This window comes from Astyanax mexicanus, chromosome 11 (genome assembly GCF_023375975.1).
Source record: "Astyanax mexicanus isolate ESR-SI-001 chromosome 11, AstMex3_surface, whole genome shotgun sequence".
Classification (NCBI taxonomy): domain Eukaryota; kingdom Metazoa; phylum Chordata; class Actinopteri; order Characiformes; family Acestrorhamphidae; genus Astyanax; species Astyanax mexicanus.
Window position 1 is genome coordinate 33,416,330 of NC_064418.1, and position 19,913 is coordinate 33,436,242.

Here is a 19,913-nt window from a genome sequence, read left to right on the forward strand (position 1 = left end):
TTGTTTTAGACGTGTTTAATGATTTATTTACTGCCTCAGCTGAGCATGACTTAAAATTAGCAACAAAACAGCTCCTGCAGCCAGTGTGTCCTACTAGCATCTTTTTAAGGGTGGAGAGCAGCACCCGGGAGCCTCTGCCCTGTCTTCCACCCCACTGACTCAGCTCAGGGGCCTATAACATCATTCCCACCCCTGCTCCCACAGCTACTTCTGGAAACAATGCTTTAAAATTGCAGCCATAACTACACAAGCCATTAACCATAATAGTAGACAAAGCTGTGCCAGGAAGTTTGAGATACCAGGCTGTTAACTTCTCAGTTATTTGTCGGGCTTGGTTGCGATTCAGATTTTATTTTCCACTCTGTTTTTGGCTGGCACAGATTTTGCCTGCATTTTTATATGCTTTAGTCTGCTTGCAGTATTAGTTCTGCTTGTTTTGATTATTTTAAACAGTTTTTAATCTGGTGTGGTGGAGTCATCCATCTGATACAGTGAGCTCCACTGACTCTGACAAGGCCAGCATGAAAACAGCTAATTATGCACTTAATACATAAAATAGACAAACAGGCAAACATTTTAATACTAAATCACATGTTGAGCCCCCCTGAGGGACAGCTGTACACATGCATTTGTTGACAAGCTGAAAAATAGAGAAGTGATGGAAGACGAGGTGCTATAATATCACAATATTTTTCAAATGTGATTTGTGCCAGAGTCGATTGTCCGTTTGCGTGGACGACTCTAGCCAGACACCGCCGGTCCCAATCATTAACACCTACTAATGTGAGCTGTGCGTGGTTATGCCTTTTGTAATGTATTGTTATTACCGGATTTTTCTGACTAGAAGGCAGAAATTATATTATTTTTCAAAAATAAAGGGGTGCGCTGTATGTATAAATTCTACCATTCAGGTTGTAAGGAGCAGTCAAGCCACTCTGCTCAAGCACAGCGTTATAACAAAGTTTCAGTAAAGTTTCTTCAGCGCTGAGGATTTAGCATTAGCGCTAGCTCTTTCACCGTTCAGAGGTAAGCATACCGGACTTTAGTCTGTACGTTTACCATGGTAAAACAAGCTACGTGGGGGACATGGCTAGCTGATAGTGCCCTGGGATACTAAGTGCTTGGCTAGCACTGCTAACCGTGGCTGTCTAATCGCTGCTAACTGTAACTGGGGCTTGCTAAGTGTTTGCTAACCGCAGCTAGTGCTCACCCTAATACTTCCAAAATACTGGAATTCTAGGCTTACTGTAAATAAACAGAAGTGCTTTATTCACCCAAATAAAGGATAAATCTGCGTAGATTCATTTCCAGTGCTCGTTTAACTTAGATCTTTTAGTTTTGTTTCAGTTTCGTTTACTTAGCAGACTTAGAGGGGTTTCAAACACACTACTTCATGATCAATAACCCAACACTTTAGCCACTTTTTAAAGCTATTATTTAAAAGGTAAATTTGCTATATGATAAGTAAATTTCTTTTCATTCTTTGTTTCTACTTTTATTTTTATAAAGGAACACATAAGGAGTCTTGTCATAACTTAAAATTGTTAAACAAACCAAAATACTCTGTAAAGCATTTAGGTGCTTTTATCTGGGAAGTGATTAACTTGCTGTTTCTGAGGCTGGTAACTCTGATGAACTTATCCTGTGCAACAGAGATAACTCTTGGTCTTACTTTTTTGGGGCAGCCCTGATGAGAGCCAGTTTCATCTTAATGTTTTTGGTGGTCTTAAAATTCTTAAAATGTTTTAAATTGACTGAACTTCATTTCTTAAAGTATTTTATCTTCACTTATTTCAGTAGGTCTTGCCATACATAATATGTGTTAGTTGTATTGGGGTATTGGGTTTGTTGGTGTTCAGTTTCAGACAGAATTTCGGAAGGATCCAAAGCTCGGTACTTTGGGTCAGGTAAGGTTGGGGCTGACCTTTATCAGACTTTATTACAGTTGGTACCAGAATGTCAGATCCGATTAAATCTGTCCTGTGCCATCAGATGTATAAGATTACTCCCTCCTCCTGTCCTCTTCCTGTTGGCTCGGTCTGTAATGATCTGAGCTGATAAGAGCTCAGAGGTAATCACTGTTGACAGACAGGTCTCACAGGTGCACATACTGTATGCTTCTGATTGTATTCGGACATTGCTGCATTGCTGCGGTCCTTCTGTTTTGACAGCTTGTCTGTGGGCAGAACTCTCTACGTTTTGCAGGGTACTGAGTGCTCTCTAAGCAATTAATCTACCACATGGACATGAATTATAGATATTCTGTGCTTAGTGGGGGTGTAGTATCGCTGCATGTCTCACAGTCTTAGGTTAACTAGTATGTTCTTTATATTTAAGAAAAAGAAGAAGAAAACTTTCACACTGTCGCTCTCTCTCTCTCTCTCTCTCTTTCTCTGTTTCATTTCTTGTTCTAATTCTCTCCTTTCGTTTTATCTCCTTCTGTCATTAGTCATTATGCTTGTCATTTGATCAGCTATAAATCCTCACTCACTTCATCCAAAAACATTTTAGAACGTCACTGTATTGCTCTCTCTCTCTGTTGCTCTCTCTCTCTCTTTCAGCGATGTAGTCTTAGGAAAAGCCTCTGATAATCCCCATTACCCTCATTATCTCCTTCGCTTGATGAGCTTTTACATCCCATTCAGACATTCGCATCATTGGTGTAGGGTTCCCCAGCGAGAGAGACGGCAGGACCACGCTGGCTTTGTTCCAAAACGCTAGACCGTCACCGAAGACGCGATGACACCGTGCGCAGAGAAATCATCTGCCAGAAATAACAATTCGGTAAAACGTTAATAAGCCTGCTTAGAAATGGATACTGCCTCCGTAACTAATTCCCACCGTATGCAGCTTTAATGCAGATTTTATGAGCTTGTTTTCTTCCTCCAGTTCAGTGCGATTTATCAAAACTTCTCATTCAGCTTAATGTAACCTCAATCATTTAATTGTCTGATAGATTTTCTGCTCCTCACTTGCTGCTATTGCAAAAAACCTCCATTTAATTCAGCCCCTAAGCTTCAAATATGTAAATCAGTATTGCCTGCTAATGTTTAGGCTTTTGCTCAGAGGCTTGCAAATGAAACAAAAGGAAAAAAGCAGCCCCTCAGCTTTGTCTTAGGTAAGAGTTATTGATCATATTTTAAATGCAAACCGTGCCGGCTGTAGCTGCGGTCTTTGATATTCTGAGGGTGATCTGGCCTGTAGCACTTCATGGAAGCCCCTGTGATGTGGAATGTTGAGCACGGTTTATGAGCTGCGTAGCGCAGAGGATGAGTGTGGATAGAGGCTGTGATTTCTGCATGTGGGGCTCTGATAGATCCAGCTATGGCTTTCATTTTTTGGGGGTTCAGGCAGAGCGACTTTGTAAATAGCTCCCCATCGCTGCGTGTATTGTCCAAACTCCCCCCAGAAGCCTGTCTGTGTGCTCCCCGTCACGCCAGCCATTCTGCCTGCTTCAAATCCATTACTGCTGCCAGCAACAATACATCTCCCACACACTGTGTCCCTGCAGGAAGGAGCAGAGGTGGCCTGGAAAAACAGCTTATGTCATCAGGAATTTTACTGTCCGCAGATCGACTTTATGACTTTGAGATGAACTGCAGTTTCCTCTTGCTTTAGACAGGTCAGCTCGTGCTTTACTTCTGCGAAGGCTAACACCAGCTATTAGTAATAACGACTGCCAGGGGAGGAGTGATGGTGGCAGACTTCACTCCCTCTCAGTTCTTTTGTTCTTCTGGCTTCCCTTTGATTCCCGATGCATATGTGTACAGTGGAGGCAGATCTGAGCTTTGTTGTGTTCCCTAAATGCCCATTATAGAGGGAAGAAGCACATTAAGAAACTAAACCTCACGCTGTGCTCAGTCGGCTCCTTTATCTTCCGCCTCTCGCATCTCCGCGATTTTAGAAAAGTGGCTGTCCCCGAGTTTTCCACCGGCAATCATTCAATTATGTGTTATCGTTCAAAAACATAAAGTCTAGCGTCAAGCAGAGAAGTCTTATCACGGTTAGTTTTAATTAGAAATCTGGCGAGAAAGGGACACTGACAGGAAGGCTGTGTTTCTTTCTTCAGAAGACCTTCATGCATCATTAAACAGCAGGCAGGCAAAAAAAAACGGACCTTTCAAATTGAAACAGCAAATAGCTGAAAGGAGTGGGTGACCCAACAACCCAGAAGACAGACATTGACTTTAGAATCAACATTGTTTCCTCCCTCAGGGCCTGAATAATTCATACCCACCTTTATTTATGTGGTAACTACACTTTAACTCATAGCAAGTGGTTATACTTAAGGTGTTTAGGACATTAACTTGCTGTCAAAACCCAATGAGCTCTTTGTATCATGGATTTCACAAAAAAACACATAAATTACTTTGAGATTTTGGATCCATGTTGTATCTTCACCATATCCTAAAGATATTCTGTTGGATTCATATCCAGTGAGTGGGAACACCACTAAAGGAAAGAACACTGGGCTCACTGGTCATGCTGGAAGTAGCCATTAGAAGATAAAGGCAAATTGTGTCCGAGAAGGGATGCACATGGTCAGCATTTAAACACAACCAAAGTGGGAAAAGAAAACATTCCCTCACACCATTACACCAACTGCACCTAAACTACATTTTTTCAGTCTTCCACCTGTTGAGCCTTTGCTTTCTCTTCTTTACTGACATTACAGTTTCTGACAGACGTCCATCTACCTCAAGGTTTAATGTATTGTGCATTTTTTAGGTGTTTTTCTGCTCACCAAAATTGTACAGAGTGGTTATTTAAGTTGCTAAAGCCTTTCTGTCAGCTTGATCCACTCTGGACATTCTCTGTTTCTGATCACTCCCAACAAGATGCTCTCATTTTTTCTATTTTCCCATTTTCTCATAACTGTTAGTTATGGGATGATGTTTGAGTACATTCTCGAGAATATTGTGTTTGAAATCCCAGAAGATCACCAGTGCTAGAAATACTCAAACAAGACCATCTGGAACCAAAAATGCCATTGCCAAAATCATTGAAATCACACTTTTCTCAAGTCTATTTCTCAAGGCCCTTCTGCAGTGTTGAAGCCCCATATCAAGTATTTATCATGGTGTTATCGTATGTCTTTTATCTGCCTCTTATCTGTAATTGGTGTGTTTGTGTATCTATCTCTGTGTTGTGTGACTGTGGGACATTCGTGAAATCAAGGACTTACTTCATTGTATGATTGTGGAATGCTTGTAAATGCAGCCTTTCAGTTAACCTTGCTTTTTCAGCAAAGGATCAGGCACCAGGATGTGAAGGAAATCTCTACTCTTATTCATATTTAGCTTCCTAACTTTGGATATGACTCACATTCATTTCCGCAACAGGCAGCAATCAAAAGTGCAGACTTTACAGACAGATTCAGGTTTAATTTTTTTTTACCATTTTTGAGGGCTGTATTATCACAAAGACATTAAAGGTCTCTTTCCACTGTTTTTTTTATTTGTTTTAAAATAAAAATTAAAATGTCTAGTTGTGGTCTCTAGTATGAATGAATGCCATGTGAGCTGTTTTTTTTGTGTGAAAAAAATGGTGCTTTAGTCAGGTGGAGGAGTATGGGCACTGCGAGGCAGTGAGACGAACAACAGTTAGAAACGTTTTAAAATAAAGATATTTTTACACTAATAACAGTCTTTGCAATGTCGTATGTTACTTTACAACATGTGTAATGCCCTGTTAAGTGCAGTTCAGCCACTGACTTAGTCTTAGAGTCTCTGTAAAATGAGAAATCCACCGAAGATCCTATTTAAACCTATGTAATGACACCCCGATTTTTACTTTAAACTAGTCTAAACAGAACTGTTCTAAACAAGAACCTACCTATCTCAGTTGTAATTTGCTGGTTGTGTTCTATAGATAATTTCAAACTATTTGTTCCTTAGCTCTGAATTACTGAACAAATATAACACTAATGTGTTATTTGCACAAATAACCCAGGAACGAACTTCAGCCATGCTGTTCCTAGTGCAGTTAGCTTCTGACGAGACAGCATCTCTGTGTGGCTTTAGCTCTGTCTGTGGGCAGTCGAGAGCCAAGGTGGGCGAAACTATAAATACTAATTCATGGGTGCTTTTCCTGAACATTTTCTTTTACTAGCTACTGCAGACAGTGGAGGTTGAGGAAGAGTTCCATGTGCAGCATCCATATACAACCTATATAGAGACCTATAGTATTTCACAAAGAACAAGAAAAAGTGGATTGAAGCAGAAGGACACCTTTAATAAAATATAAGAAGATAAGAAATATTGTATTCAAAGCCTTGGCGCAATAATCGACTCCAGAGATCATTGTATGAATGAGTAAAGTCTTCCCAAAACAGCCTAATTTCTTTGTGACTATTATTCATAGCTTCTATGTTGCCTAAAACCAAAATTGTGTGTTTATTTCATGAGTAGAGAGATACAGAGGTACAAAGTTTTTTTTTTTTTTTTTACTTAAATGAAATCAGGCCCGGTCATTTCTGGAGATACGTAGTTCCATAAATCCAAACTGGCACGTCTTAAATGTATTAATGTCTGTTTCACAGAGGCATTTAAAAGCTCTGCTTCCAGACACATATGAAGCTATAAATCAAACCGTTTCTCACTTTCTGATGTACAGAGGACAGTATAATTGCTCTCTTTACTGAGTAGAGAGTGCAGAAAGCCTAACCTAGCCGCTGTATGAAAGGGTGGCCTCTGCTTTGATTAATAGTTGTTTTTACACTGCTCTCTCGCTGCAGATTTGCCCCTCCTGACTCCTCATGAATCATTGTATATTTTGTATCTTCTGGTTGTTTTGTGTAATTATTTCAGAGTTTTACCCCCAACATTCAATAGATTACTTGTCTCCTCATTCATGAATATACATGGCTGTTATAGATGATTGACCATGCATGCCAAGTGGATATCCCCAGCAGTAAAAGTTAAAATTGAAAGCGTATTTCTTGACCACAGCTCAGGCTCAGAAACGTAGCCGTTATAGCAGAGGTCATTCTAAGATTGCCCATGAACCAGAAGCAGCAGTAGTCAAACAGCTTTATTAACTCTAATGAAAACTTTATTAAAAGGGATTGCACTGGGATTGGTGCTTTAGAGACGGGGAAAATGTCAGCGCAGTATATTGTTGCTGTCCTAACAAATCCAAGTTTCTTCAGATGATAACAGGAGAAGGCAGACACTGTTCTCAAAGTGTTGTTCAGCTTATTTTTTCAGTCTGTTCATGCTTTTAGCTGTAGCCAAAGTTAAATTAAGAGCAGTATTGTTCTTTAGTAAAGATTTAAACTTCTCTCTAAAGCATCTCTCTGAATATTACTGGAGTTGCTTGCTCAGCTAAGTGCACAGCTTACACTAGTGGGGCAGTTTATGGTCCTAAAAAAAAGAGTCTAAAGTGTTGGGTAAATTGTGGCTGTGTTGGGTCAGCAACAGTACTCAAATGGGCTGTAGTGTTCAAGTGATGATTGAGCCAAAGGTTTGCCAAGAAAACATTCCCCTCACAATGCACCACCTTTAGCAGTTCTGTAGTTTTGGCTGAAGAAGAGTGTAGTTCAGTTCACCACTGAGAGCCTCAATGGTCAAATGAATCTAACACCAGTCATTAACACAGAAAAAAAAGAAGTAAGTTCTCTCTCTGCTGTGATTGGATGCCTAAGCTGCCAGGGAATGTGTGCAAATAAAGAGGACCCCATCCACATACAGCTGTGGAAAAAAATTAAGAAATCACTTCAGTTTCTGATTCAGATTTCTGATTTTGCTATTTATAGGTATATGTTTGACTAAAATGAACATTGTTGTTTTATTCTATAAACAACAGACAACATTTCTCCCAAATTCCAAATAAAAATATTGTCATTTAGAGTATTTATTTGCAGAAAATGAGAAATGGCTGAAATAACAAAAAAGATAAAAAGCTTTCACACCTCAAATAATGCAAAGAAAACAGGTTTAGAAATCAATATTTTATCACATTTTATTTGCATCTTGGCATGTTCTCCTCCACCAGTCTTACACACTGCTTTTGGAAAACTTCATGCCACTCTTGGTGCAGAAATTCATGCAGTTTAGCTTATTGGTTTGATGGCTTGTGATCATCCATTTTCTTCTTGATTATATTTCAGAAGTTTTCAATTAGGTGAAATCAAAGAAACTCATCATTTTAAATGGTCTTTTATTTTTTCATTACATTTGGATAAGACTGGGACAGGTAATACAAATGTAAACACACCCAACAATCATTTAGAACATATATTTAAACCACTTCAGGAGGTGGTCTTGGACATAACATATGCATTTGAGCCATGTTATATCATTGTAAAGACACAATCAAAACTCCTCACAGTACAACTGACAATAATTGGCATGCAAGTATCCCTGAGCAAGTTAGGAGTGGCATAAAGTTGTCAAAAAGCAGTGTGTAAGACTGGTGGAGGAGAACATGCCAAGATGCAAGAACTCTGTAATTAAAAAACAGGGTTATTCCACCACATTTTGATTTCTGAACACTTACAATTTTATGAATATGAACTTGTTTTCTTTGCATTATTTGAGGTGTGAAAGCTCTGCATCTTTTTTTGTTATTTCAGCTATTTCTTATTTTCTGCAAATAAATGCTTTAAATGACAATATTTTTATTTGGAATTTGGGAGAAATGCTGTCTGAAGTTTATAGAATAAAACAATGTTTATATCACTCAAACATATACCTATAAATAGCTAAAACTGAAGTGGTTTCTGTAAATGCATCTAACTTTTCTTAACACTTGGCTGTTGACTATTGTGTGTGTTTTTTTTTTTACTTTTTTCAGTCTGTCTGCCTGTTTTAAATATTTTTTAGGATAACACTCAGAGAGCTCGCTCACAAAGATGATTCTTTATCAAAACAGAGGTGTTTGTTCTATGGCATCACTCAGAGAATCAACTGAAGTTATTTTCCAGAGTGTGGCTGAAAGCCTGTTGAAATTTTAATGAAGATTATGTAGTGAGATTACATTCCAGCTTTGTCCATTCCATTCATTATTAAAAATTCACACAGAGTAAAGAACTGCTGCTGAATTCGGATGATGATGAGGACTGTCTAAAATGGACAGATACTGACACATAAAGTCAAGGGATAGCAGTATGTAACGGCTTGGGAAAGCCCACAGCTGTATTTGTTGTGAGGTTGTATCTTGTGAGTGAGTTTTTTTTTAGCACAAGGCACTGTGAAAGTCATAAAACAGAGCATTCTTGAGCTTCTATGGGACATGATGTGATTTGATGTGTGGCTGTTGGCAAGTTTAGAATGTTCGGTCAGTTTTAATGAGCGAATATTACCTTTGCATAGATTTTATGGCATTGTCTTACACCATCCTCAGCCCCTGAATTTATTTCAGGGTTGTATTTTATAATTGCTCCTCGATGGCCATGTGCAGGCTGGCAGGCAGGGCCGCACGGCGTGTGGTGAGCTGCTTTGCCTGCCTAAAAGATGGATGGGTGTAATGGAGCGGCTTTGCTGTGGCTCCCTGCAGTTCTGCTCCATGCCACTGTAATTCTGTGCCAGGTTTAATGTCAGTGCATGAATCTGCCAGCTGATTTAGGCCACTTTTCAATGCTATGAATTTAAACATGAAATTTCACCTAAAAGCATCAAACATGTCTGAGTCTACCCATTGAATATTTCGAGTTCATTGTTTCAAAAGAAAAGCATGTTTACACAATTTTTGCAAAAATAAAAATATTAACCAATATTTTTGTTGTTTGAGATTATAGTTAGAGTTTAGTTTAAATAATTAAATGTGTTATAAATCACAGCTAGTCAGCTATTTATTAGAATTTAGCTAACGCTAACTAATTGAAGAAAGCTTTGTGAATTATCTATTTTTTTTTTCCTTAACATATTTTTCGCAATGTAAGGCGCACTGAAAATTCTTTAATTTGGTCAGAAATTGTCAGAGCGCCTTCTAATTCAGTGTGCCTTATGTATTAATTCTACCAGTCAGGTTGTAAGGGGCAGTAAATCCACTCTGCTGAAGTACAGAGTTATACAGGAGCTTTAGTTCAGTTCTTCAGCACCGAGCCTCGAGACTGGAGCAGTATTAGCATTATCCGCTAACTGCGCTAAGCGCTAGCACATTTGCTGTTCTAAGGTGAGTATTATCAGCCTGTAGCCTGCTGCTAACCCCGGCTAGCACTGCTGAAGCAGCATTAGCATTAGCCTTTGCTGCTAACCGCGCTAAGCGCTAGCTCTTTCACCATTCAGAGGTGAGTATATGGGACTGTAGTCTGCGTGTTTACTGTATTAAAATAAGCTACGTGGGATGAACTGCTAGCTAATATCACCCTGGTGTACTGAAACACTCAGGGTTCCTCAGTGTAGCATTGTGGGGTGTTATTAGTGGAAATCTGGAAATCTAATTACTGTAAATAAACGAAAGCACTTTACTCCTTTACTCACCCAAATAAGTTTCACCCAAAGTTTTCAGGAGACAAATCTGTGTAGAATAACATCCAGCACTCATTTAACTTTGAAAGAAAATATATATTTTTAAGAATGACTCTTGTTTACTTAACTTAGCTTAGCATTATAGGTCTTTTCACCCAGCAGCGGGATCTGCTGAATTAAAAGGGGAAAAAGGGTTGCATAATGTGCCTTATAATCTGGTGTGACTTGTGTATGAAAATAGACCAGAATATATATGTTTATTGATAGAGCGTCTTATAATCCGGTGCCCCCTTATAGTGCAAAAATCTGGTACAAAAGCACTTTTGTAGTTCATAGTTCAATTCTCTGTATGTCCGTAATTTCAATTCTCTGTATGTCCTGTACATATGCAGTATTGACAATAAAACTACATGACTTGACTTGACTTGACTTTGTAACACCGTTGGTCTGGGTTTTGGAAAGAGCTGGACACAGTGATCAGAATCATTTAGAGGTGAAAGTACTGTTGGATATAATACATATTATGCAGTTAAGTATGTTGGCCTGCTCTTTTCTATTCATGCCAATACAGCTGAATCTTTTTACTACACTGGTCCAGCTTCCAGCCACTTAAGCTGCGATTGGCTGAGAAGCAGATGTTGAAGAGCGGTCTTGTACAAGCACTTAAGATAATAAAATCTGAATAGCTGAATAGAGAGTGTGTTTGGCAGGCGCTGTGGTGTGGTGTGAAGCGAGGTGTACTGCCGCTGTGACATGCTAGAATTACTGTGTAGGATAGTCAGAGAGAGGTGACGGGGCAGACAGTGAGGCATTACAGCTCGCACGCCTGTCAGCCGTCCACCGCCTCACGCTGCCTGTTCGGCTGCAGCGCTGAGCTCCTGTCAGTCACACAAACGAGCACTGCATCTGTGGATGTATTTAACATGTTATTCTGTTTATTATTTATGATGGAATTCTGTCAACAATTCTGGATGCAGTACAGAGGTTAATCATAAATTAAAGCTGGCAAGGGTAGTAGGTGTGTGTGTGTGTGTGTGTGTGTGTGGCTCACAATTTATTTCCTTTTTCTGTCACAAAAAGTCTCAATCTGCTAATATTGATTTCTTTTGAGTTGTCAAATAAACAAAGCAAAAATCCATCAGTCTTGATGAAAAATGGCTATTTTGTTTAGGCTATATAAAGTTTGTAGGCTGCTCATTTGTCTAGTACTAATTGCCTGAAGTTGGTAATTGAAAACATATGCCAATGGGCAGATATGAGAGATGAGCCGGTTTATCACTGTTGGACAGAAAGACGTGCCACTTTTGGTTCCATAAAAAATAAATAGATATATAAACTAATGTATATATGAGCACTACAAGTATTTTCAAATGCATAATTCTTATACAAAAGCCATTTTTACTGATAATGACACTTTTGTCACTTTACACAGATTGAGGGAAAGAGAGAGAGAGACTGAAATGTCTCTATCCCTATCATCAATATATGCTGCTTCATTCCATTAAAAACTATAAACTCTATACCTCAGTAACTGTATAATGGAATAAACATATAATGTACCACACATCACATGTGATCATGTAATGTATCACATACAGTTCATTGTACCATATCGGTACTACACTGTCCTGTCTCTTAAATTGTCTCTTGTCTGCTGTATTTAATGTATTTACTGTAGTGTTATAGTTCTATGTTTGCACTTTATGTTTGTCTAGTGTACCTGTACTCAGATGTAATAACAATAAAATCCTCTTGATTCTTGACTTGACTTGCAGTTACATGGTTAGTGCATATGACATTTCTATAACAGTGTTTTTCAGCCTTTCGGTCATGGCCCCAAAATGTTGCTCTTATGTTCTGTTTTCCAAATGTAAGATATGACAGATATTGTTGTGAAAATAAAACATGTAGGTTCAGCTCATTGATTGGCCTGGCATAGTACATTCACACAACAAAGGTTGCACGTTTATTAGCAAGTTAGTTATAATAAAATTAGTGCATTGGTAAGTGAGATGTTTCAGTCTTATTGTGTAAGATTTGAATATTGTGAATTGGTAAATGAATAAAAACAGGGTCTTTTACAGATCCTAAGTAAATTAAAGTTAATCATTTTCGTTAGGGCCACAGTACATTTTGTGCTACTTAAAATGGCCCAGAATTTCGGCTCTTGCTCTTGCTAAAATAAAGACATTTTTTATAATAATAACAGTTTTTGCAATGTCAAATGTTACTTTACAACTAAAGTAACTGCTAAGAGCAGTTTAGCCACTGACCTAGTTTTAGAGTCTCTGTAAAACGTGAAATCCACTGGAGATCCTATGTAAACCTATTAAAACACACAGAGGTGGGTAGTCCAGGTCCAGAAAGTAAAATTCCATGAATTTTAACTTTTAACTAGTTTAAACAGACCTGTTTTGTTTCATGAAGAACAAGAACAAGAAAAGTGCATTTTAGTGGAAGGGCATCTTTAATTAAGAGCTTATTCTGAATAAAAGTGGAATATATTGTTGATTGTGTTTTTTTTTTTGTGTGTGTGTGTGTAACCAAATGTGTTTTTTCTTTGGCGTCATGCAAAGAACCAAAAAAATCCCGATCCCGAGCAGCACAGTGGTGATCCAGCAGCGGTCGATACCTGAAGTCATGCATGTGCTCAGAGTGTTCAGCTTTGAATGTGCCTCTGGCTTATAGCAGCTTTAAAACAAAATCCATACTGTGCTTATCTGTGATGGACAGTGGCTATCTGCTGCTGTTTCTTGTTGCAGCACGCAGCATTTGCCCTTTAGAAGTCTTTATCTGTTTCCACTGACAAAACTTTCTCCCCTACTGTCTGATAAACAGAAAAGCTCTGATGGTTTAAAAAAAGAGAATGAAAGTCTATAGGTCTTCTGCTGCTGTTATCTCCATACCATCATTTGTCTGTGTGCATGCTCGTGCGTTTGTGTGTGTGTGCATCTGTATCTCTTTTTTTGTGTATGTGTGTGTGTGTGTGTATCTGTGTATGTGTGTGTGTGTGTGTGTGTGTGTGTGTGTGTGTGTGTGTGTGTGTGTGTGTATCTGTGTATGTGAGTGTGTGTGTGTGTGTGTGTGTGTGCGCGCACTAGCCTACATTCACAAATCACGTAGCTGGCCAGCAGGTGTTAGATGTTATCTGGTTGCCTTGGGAAAGTTTCCTTTAAGAATAATGTATTGGAGTTGGGTGGCTGCCCTCCTGACACGCCCTGACTGTGAGCATGCAGCAGGCCATGTAGCAGAGTGTGATTTTATCACTATTTCCTGCCTTATAACCCTCCCCTGCCTGCACACACACTCACTCACACACTCAAACACACACACACACACACACACACAATTTTCCTGTACCCTGAAGGCATCCTTACGGTAAGTCCTCGCAGGGATTTACATCTTTCCCTCTAGTACAGATTGAGAGATTTCAGCTACTTTTTATATATATTTACATAATCATTTTCACTCTCTGTTTGCACCTGTTTGTGTGTGTGTGTGTGTGTGTGTATACAGTATATCTGTGTGTGTTTGTGTTTACATGTATGTGTGTGCATGTGTGTATGTTCTGGCAAGGGAATAGCATTGCTCTGCTTCTTTGCACAGCAGATGGTCAGCTGTGTTTTGTGCCTATTTCGGGGCTTAATAAAGATGAGGTTTATATACAATATAATTTAGAGTTAATGGCGTCCAGAGCTGTAAAGGAACACTGTAAACGTGGAACTGTAGCAGTCTGAGGCACAGTCTTTATGGAGAGGATTAATATTCTAATCTTCTGCAGAACGTTTGCTGTTTTTGTGGGAGAGAAGTCACTGAATCAAAAGCCAAGGTGTGCTGAGATCTCTCTGCAAGGCTCTGCATAAACCTGGTCCTGAACCCCTGCGTTCCGTTTGTGTGTTCTCCTCCATTTGAAAGGTAGCTTGAATGGAAATGACAGGCTAACACTGGCTGCTGTGCTTTGTATGGGGAAGGAGTGCAGACCAAGAAAAGACGGTGTGAATTTTTTATGGCTTTTGTTGTACAGTTCATCTCAGGGACTGGAAGATAACTGAATATGATGAATATTTATAAAACATTCAGGACTATTGTTTTTGGACAAATCATATTTTAGGAGAATACTACAAGATAAGATTAATGCGTGCGATTGTGTTCATTATTTGTGTGCAGTTATAGTAAAAATAGCAGTATGTAAACTGATCATGAAGGGAGAGTTTCCCACACAGATATTGGCCCTGGTCTCTGGAAAAAAGAATTAATAGACCACTTCAGTTTCTAAATCAGTTTCTCTGATTTTGCTATTTATAGGTAGATGTTTGATTAAAATGAACATTGTTGTTTTATTCTATAAACCACAGAAATTTCTTCCAAATTCTCAATACAAATATTGTCATTTAGAGCATATATTTGCAGAAAATGAGAAATGGCTGAAATAACAAAAAAAGATGCAGAGCTTTCAGACCACAAAATAATGCAAAGAAAACTATTTCATATTCATAAAGTTTTAAGAGTTCAGAAATCAATATTTGCTGGAATAACCCTGGTTTTTAATTACAGTTTTCGTGCATATTGGCATGTTCTCCTCCACCAGTCTTACACACTGCTTTTGGATAACTTTATGCCTGCACTCCTGGTGTAAAAATTCAAGCAGTTCAGCTTGGTTTGATGGCTTGTGATCATCCATCTTCCTCTTGATTATATTCCAGAGGTTTTTAATTTGGTAAAATCAAGAAAAAATATAACCATTAAGTGGTCTCTTATTGTTTTCTAAAGTTGTATAGTCTACATCTAGGCCTAATTCCTCTCTGGGAAACCAACCCGAAGTGTTACCTCAAGGGACGATGGCTTGGGAACCTTCACACCTGTATAAGTTGTGAGATATTTTCTTGTGAGTGAGGTTTAACACTGGCCAGCTCAAGGAAATACATCTTGAATTAAATATTACTTGAGATAGTGGGTGCCAGATGGATGGATGAGAGATTACATTCTATTCCTCAAGCCACAGTGTCACCAAGATCTCGGGAATATATTTTTCAAAAAGCATAGAATTGTCCGCGCAAACGGTCAGACGAATCTGGCAGAAATCTATCACATCCACATTAAATACAGAGAAAGCAAATCAGTGCAGCATTCTTTAGCTTCCATGGGAAATGCCAAAAGTCATGGGATATGACACTAATCCCATATCCCATGGCATTTCGCATGTCAGTGTACATTATATGTATCATTGGACAATTTTTATACCCTCAGTTGAATTTCCTGCTCTCATGAGAAAAATGTAAATCTCAAGTGGCAGAGCAGTGAATAGAAAGCATCCAGGCTGTATAGTGGATAACCTTGCACGCAGGAGAGAGGTGTTCAATTCCCATGTGGGCAAGACTTCTGAAGCTGCTGTTGCCCACTCTATTAAACTGTTCTGGATGAGAGTGTTTCTATAAATGCACTGAGAGAGTTCGGTGAGGGAAGATGTAGTACCAAAAACAGTCTCTCACCAGCTTAGATAGCATTCCATGCAAAAAAAAAAAAAACAGAAACGTGAAAGGAGAAAAGACGTCCTTGTGTCATTTTATTTAAAAACGGGCCATTATCATTTTGGCAAATATATTTTTAATGTTTTCTAGTTGTTAGTGCAGTAATTTCTGTACAAAGTGTAGCTTTCAATTTAATTGGATTTAAACCCATTTTAAAGCCATTTCAGAATAATTTCATGAATATAAGGTATATAAGAAAACTGATATGAGAATGAAGAGTAAAAAAAATGTGCATGAGAAGGATGAGACAAAAAGCAGCCTGCATATTTCACTACTTACAAACGGAAGAAGGAAAAAAGCCCCTTTGATAAGCAATGGAGGTTGTTTACTCATGTTTCAGCTCCTACTTACCAACACAGTCATGCATATACAGACACAATATTCTCATTTCTACTGAGCAGCCTGCCTGATAGCATTATTTAATTCATTGCTGGCACAAACACTTTGTCACTGTCAGCATTGTTTAAAGCAGATGGGCTCCAAGGCTGCGGTGGCTTGCTTAAGTAACCTTTGTGTTCTCTCTCTTTTATGAACTGTCATAACCTTTTACTGTCACAGCTCACGTTTCAAAGTTTGGATTCTGCATTTTAAATATAAGACAAAGTCCCTGTGGGTTGACTGAGACAGACAGCATTTATAACACTACTAATGTAACAAAGCAGAGAGAATAAAATCAGCACAGACAGTGCTGGAAAAACAAAGCACACAGAGCTGTGGTGACAGAAGTTCAGCACCACGGACAGAGAATGATGTGATAACGTAGAGTGTTATTTGAATCTGAGCGTTTTGATTGGAAGTTTTCTGAGTTCAATACAAGGTCAGATTAACATGCTGGTGTAACTCAGGGTTCCTGCGGGTCCTTTAAAAGTCGTAAAATGTCTTAATTTAAATTCCAGTTAATTATTAACTGTAAAATTGTTGTAGGTATTATATTTTGCGTTTAAAGATATACTAACGTTAGCGGCAAGCTAGATAAAATACTAACATTAGCAGCGAGCTAGCTTACATACTAACATTAGGAGTAAGCTAGCTAACATTAGCGGCCAGCTAGCTAACATTAACAGTGAGCTAGCTAACATTAGCGGCAAGCTACCTAACATATTAGCATTAGCAGCGAGCTAGCTAACATTAGCAGCGAGCTAGCAAAAATTAGCAGCAAGCTAGATAACATTAGCAATGAGCTAACTAACATACTCGTTAGTGGCGAGCCAGCTAACATCAGCAGAGATTTAGCAAACATGCCAACATTAGCGGCGATTTAGCAAACATACTAACATTAGCATGTGCTAGCCAACATACTAACATGAGTGAGCTAGCAAACATACTAACATTAGCGTAAGCTAACTAACATTAGCAGGGAGCTAGCTAACATTAGCAGGGAGCTAGCTGACATACTAACATCGACAAGCTAGGTAACATTAGCAATTAGCTAGCTATCATACTAACATTATCGGCGAGATAGCTAACATACTAACATTAGCAGTGAGCTACCTAACATTAGCGGCTAGCTAGCAATCATAAGCAGTAAGCTAGCTAACATATTAACATTAGCGTGAGCTAGCTAACATTACCAGGGAGCTAGCTAACATACTAAAGTTAGCGTCAAGCGTTCTTTCATTCTTCTTTATGAAGAATTAACTTTTAACTTTTAAAATGGTGCAAGAACCCTGTACCTAAGGGGGTAAAAATGGTGGAACGTTTTGGGAAAACTGTCTTGCTGGTGGAACATAGGTATTTGGTATTCACAGGAAGCAGTGGCTGTGTTCCAAAGCCTAGGCTACAGTTGAGGAACGTCAGGCCATTGGTTGGACTGACCTATGAAGACTCCTACTCAATAACATTTTAATCACACAAGGAACAATCTAATAAACCATGTTGATGTCAACAGAAATGTCTCTTCTCCTGAAACTTCAATGTGAAACTTGGGAATTTGTGGGAGAAATTGGAGCCCATTGAAGACAGTCCAGCCTTTAGGTAGCCCCAAGACATGATCCAACTCCCTGTTTTTAAGACCAATCAGGATGTAAATCTTGCCAAACAGAGAAAATGTATAGGTCCAGTGAGCTCAAGGACCTACCAGTCAGGGTGTAAATCCTGTACACAGAAAATATTGATAGGTCCAGTAGCACAAAGACAGACCAATCAGGATGTAAATCCTGTACACAGAGAAATTGAAAAGGTCCAGTGAGCTCAAGGACCTACCAATCAGGGTGTAAATCCTGTACACAGAAAATATTGATAGGTCCAGTAGCACAAAGACAGACCAATCAGGATGTAAATCCTGTACACAGAGAAATTGAAAAGGTCCAGTGAGCTCAAGGACCTACCAATCAGAGTGTAAATCCTGTACACAGAAAATATTGATAGGTCCAGTAGCACAAAGACAGACCAATCAGGATGTAAATCCTGTACACAGAGAAATTGAAAAGGTCCAGTGAGCTCAAGGACCTACCAATCAGGGTGTAAATCCTGTACACAGAGAACATTAATGGGTTCAATAGCACGAAGACAGACCAATCAGTGTGTAAATCCCACCCATAGAGAAAAATGATAAGTCTAGTAAGCACAAAGACAGACCAATCAGGATGTAAATCCTGCTCACAGAGAACATTGATAGGTCTAGTGAGCACAAAGATCTACCAATCAGAGTGTAAATCCTGTACACAGAGAACATTGATAGGTCTAGTAAGCTCAAAGACAGACCAATCAGAATGCAAACTCCATCCATAAAAAACATTGATAGGTCTGGTGAGCTCAGAGACAGACCAATCAGGATGTAAATCCCACCAAAAAAGAACATTGATAGGTCTAGTGAGCACAAAGACAGACCAATCAGGGTGTAAATCCCAGCCACAGAGAGCATTGATATGGCTAGTGAGCTCAAAGACAGACCAGTTAGGATGTTCCAGAAATATGCAAGCAAACTCGATATAAAATTGTAGATGATTCATGGGAGTCAGGGAGAAGCTTTCAATATGTGAGGGAATTATGGAAGTTGCATGAGAAGTGAGATGTCTGCCATTACATTGTTCCTTTTGCGTTTTTCTAAAATTAACCCTTTATTACCACACACCCAGAGGCTTCTTTTTTGCCATATTCATGATGCTTTTGTCCTTTGTGAGATATATGTGCAGAGAACTCTGTGTAACCAAGTGCAAGGAAGGATACATCAGTTGCGTCCTCAGAATAGCACCGAACATAGGCTGCATCTAAAAGTTGTATACAAAGGGTTATTTCACTTTGGAACAGACTTATTTTAAGTAAAGAAATCCACAGAGATGCAGCGGTCTTTGGAACACAGCTAATGACACAGGAAAGGGCTTTCATCAAACTGTTGCTACAAAGGAACAGAGGAACCTGGATCTCTGGACTGCTATTGTATCCTCTAGCATTAGGTTTTCTTCCTCTAAAGCTAAGATGTCCAGCCTGAACTATAAACTAAAATAGCTGTTGTTCAGCTCAGCAGTCCCGCTCTGTACCTTTGTGTCATTGTGATGATGTTGCTACTGGATGATTCTACTTCACAATAATATCACTTACTATGTCCAGATCTGGAACAGCCGTAATTTGACAAACTGACTTTGTCAGGCTGACTGAGGTGTTTTTATTTCTTTCCAGGTGACATCTGCCCCCCTCTGAGAGGCTGATAATAAATGGTAAGTAAACATAGCATTTGAGACAGATTGATGCATGCTGAAAACCGTACTGTATATCTTTATAACATATATTTGTCTGTGCTATATAATTACATATTTATATGTTTAAAACATCACAACATAATATTAAAAAGGTTATTTTCATTGTAATAGTTTCTAATTCTTATTCTGATTTGTTAATAGCTAATTTGCACTTATCAGCCTCTACAATATTACATAAGTATGATAGGTTCCCAGTAGGGATTCGATATGCAATATGACTACAACTTTAACGATGGACAATTGGTCACTATTTATTTGTAACCCTAGAAACACAG

At 38.8% G+C, this 19,913-nt stretch overlaps 1 protein-coding gene across 1 annotated transcript in view; it reads left to right on the forward strand.

The window, feature by feature from the left end:
• b3galt1b (UDP-Gal:betaGlcNAc beta 1,3-galactosyltransferase, polypeptide 1b) overlaps positions 1–19,913 on the forward strand; it is a 196,932-nt gene that overhangs the window by 170,413 nt on the left and 6,606 nt on the right. The window contains exon 3 of the mRNA XM_007257994.4: positions 19,559–19,596. The gene's annotated coding sequence lies outside the window, so the exon portion shown is untranslated. The remainder of the gene's footprint in view (positions 1–19,558; positions 19,597–19,913) is intronic.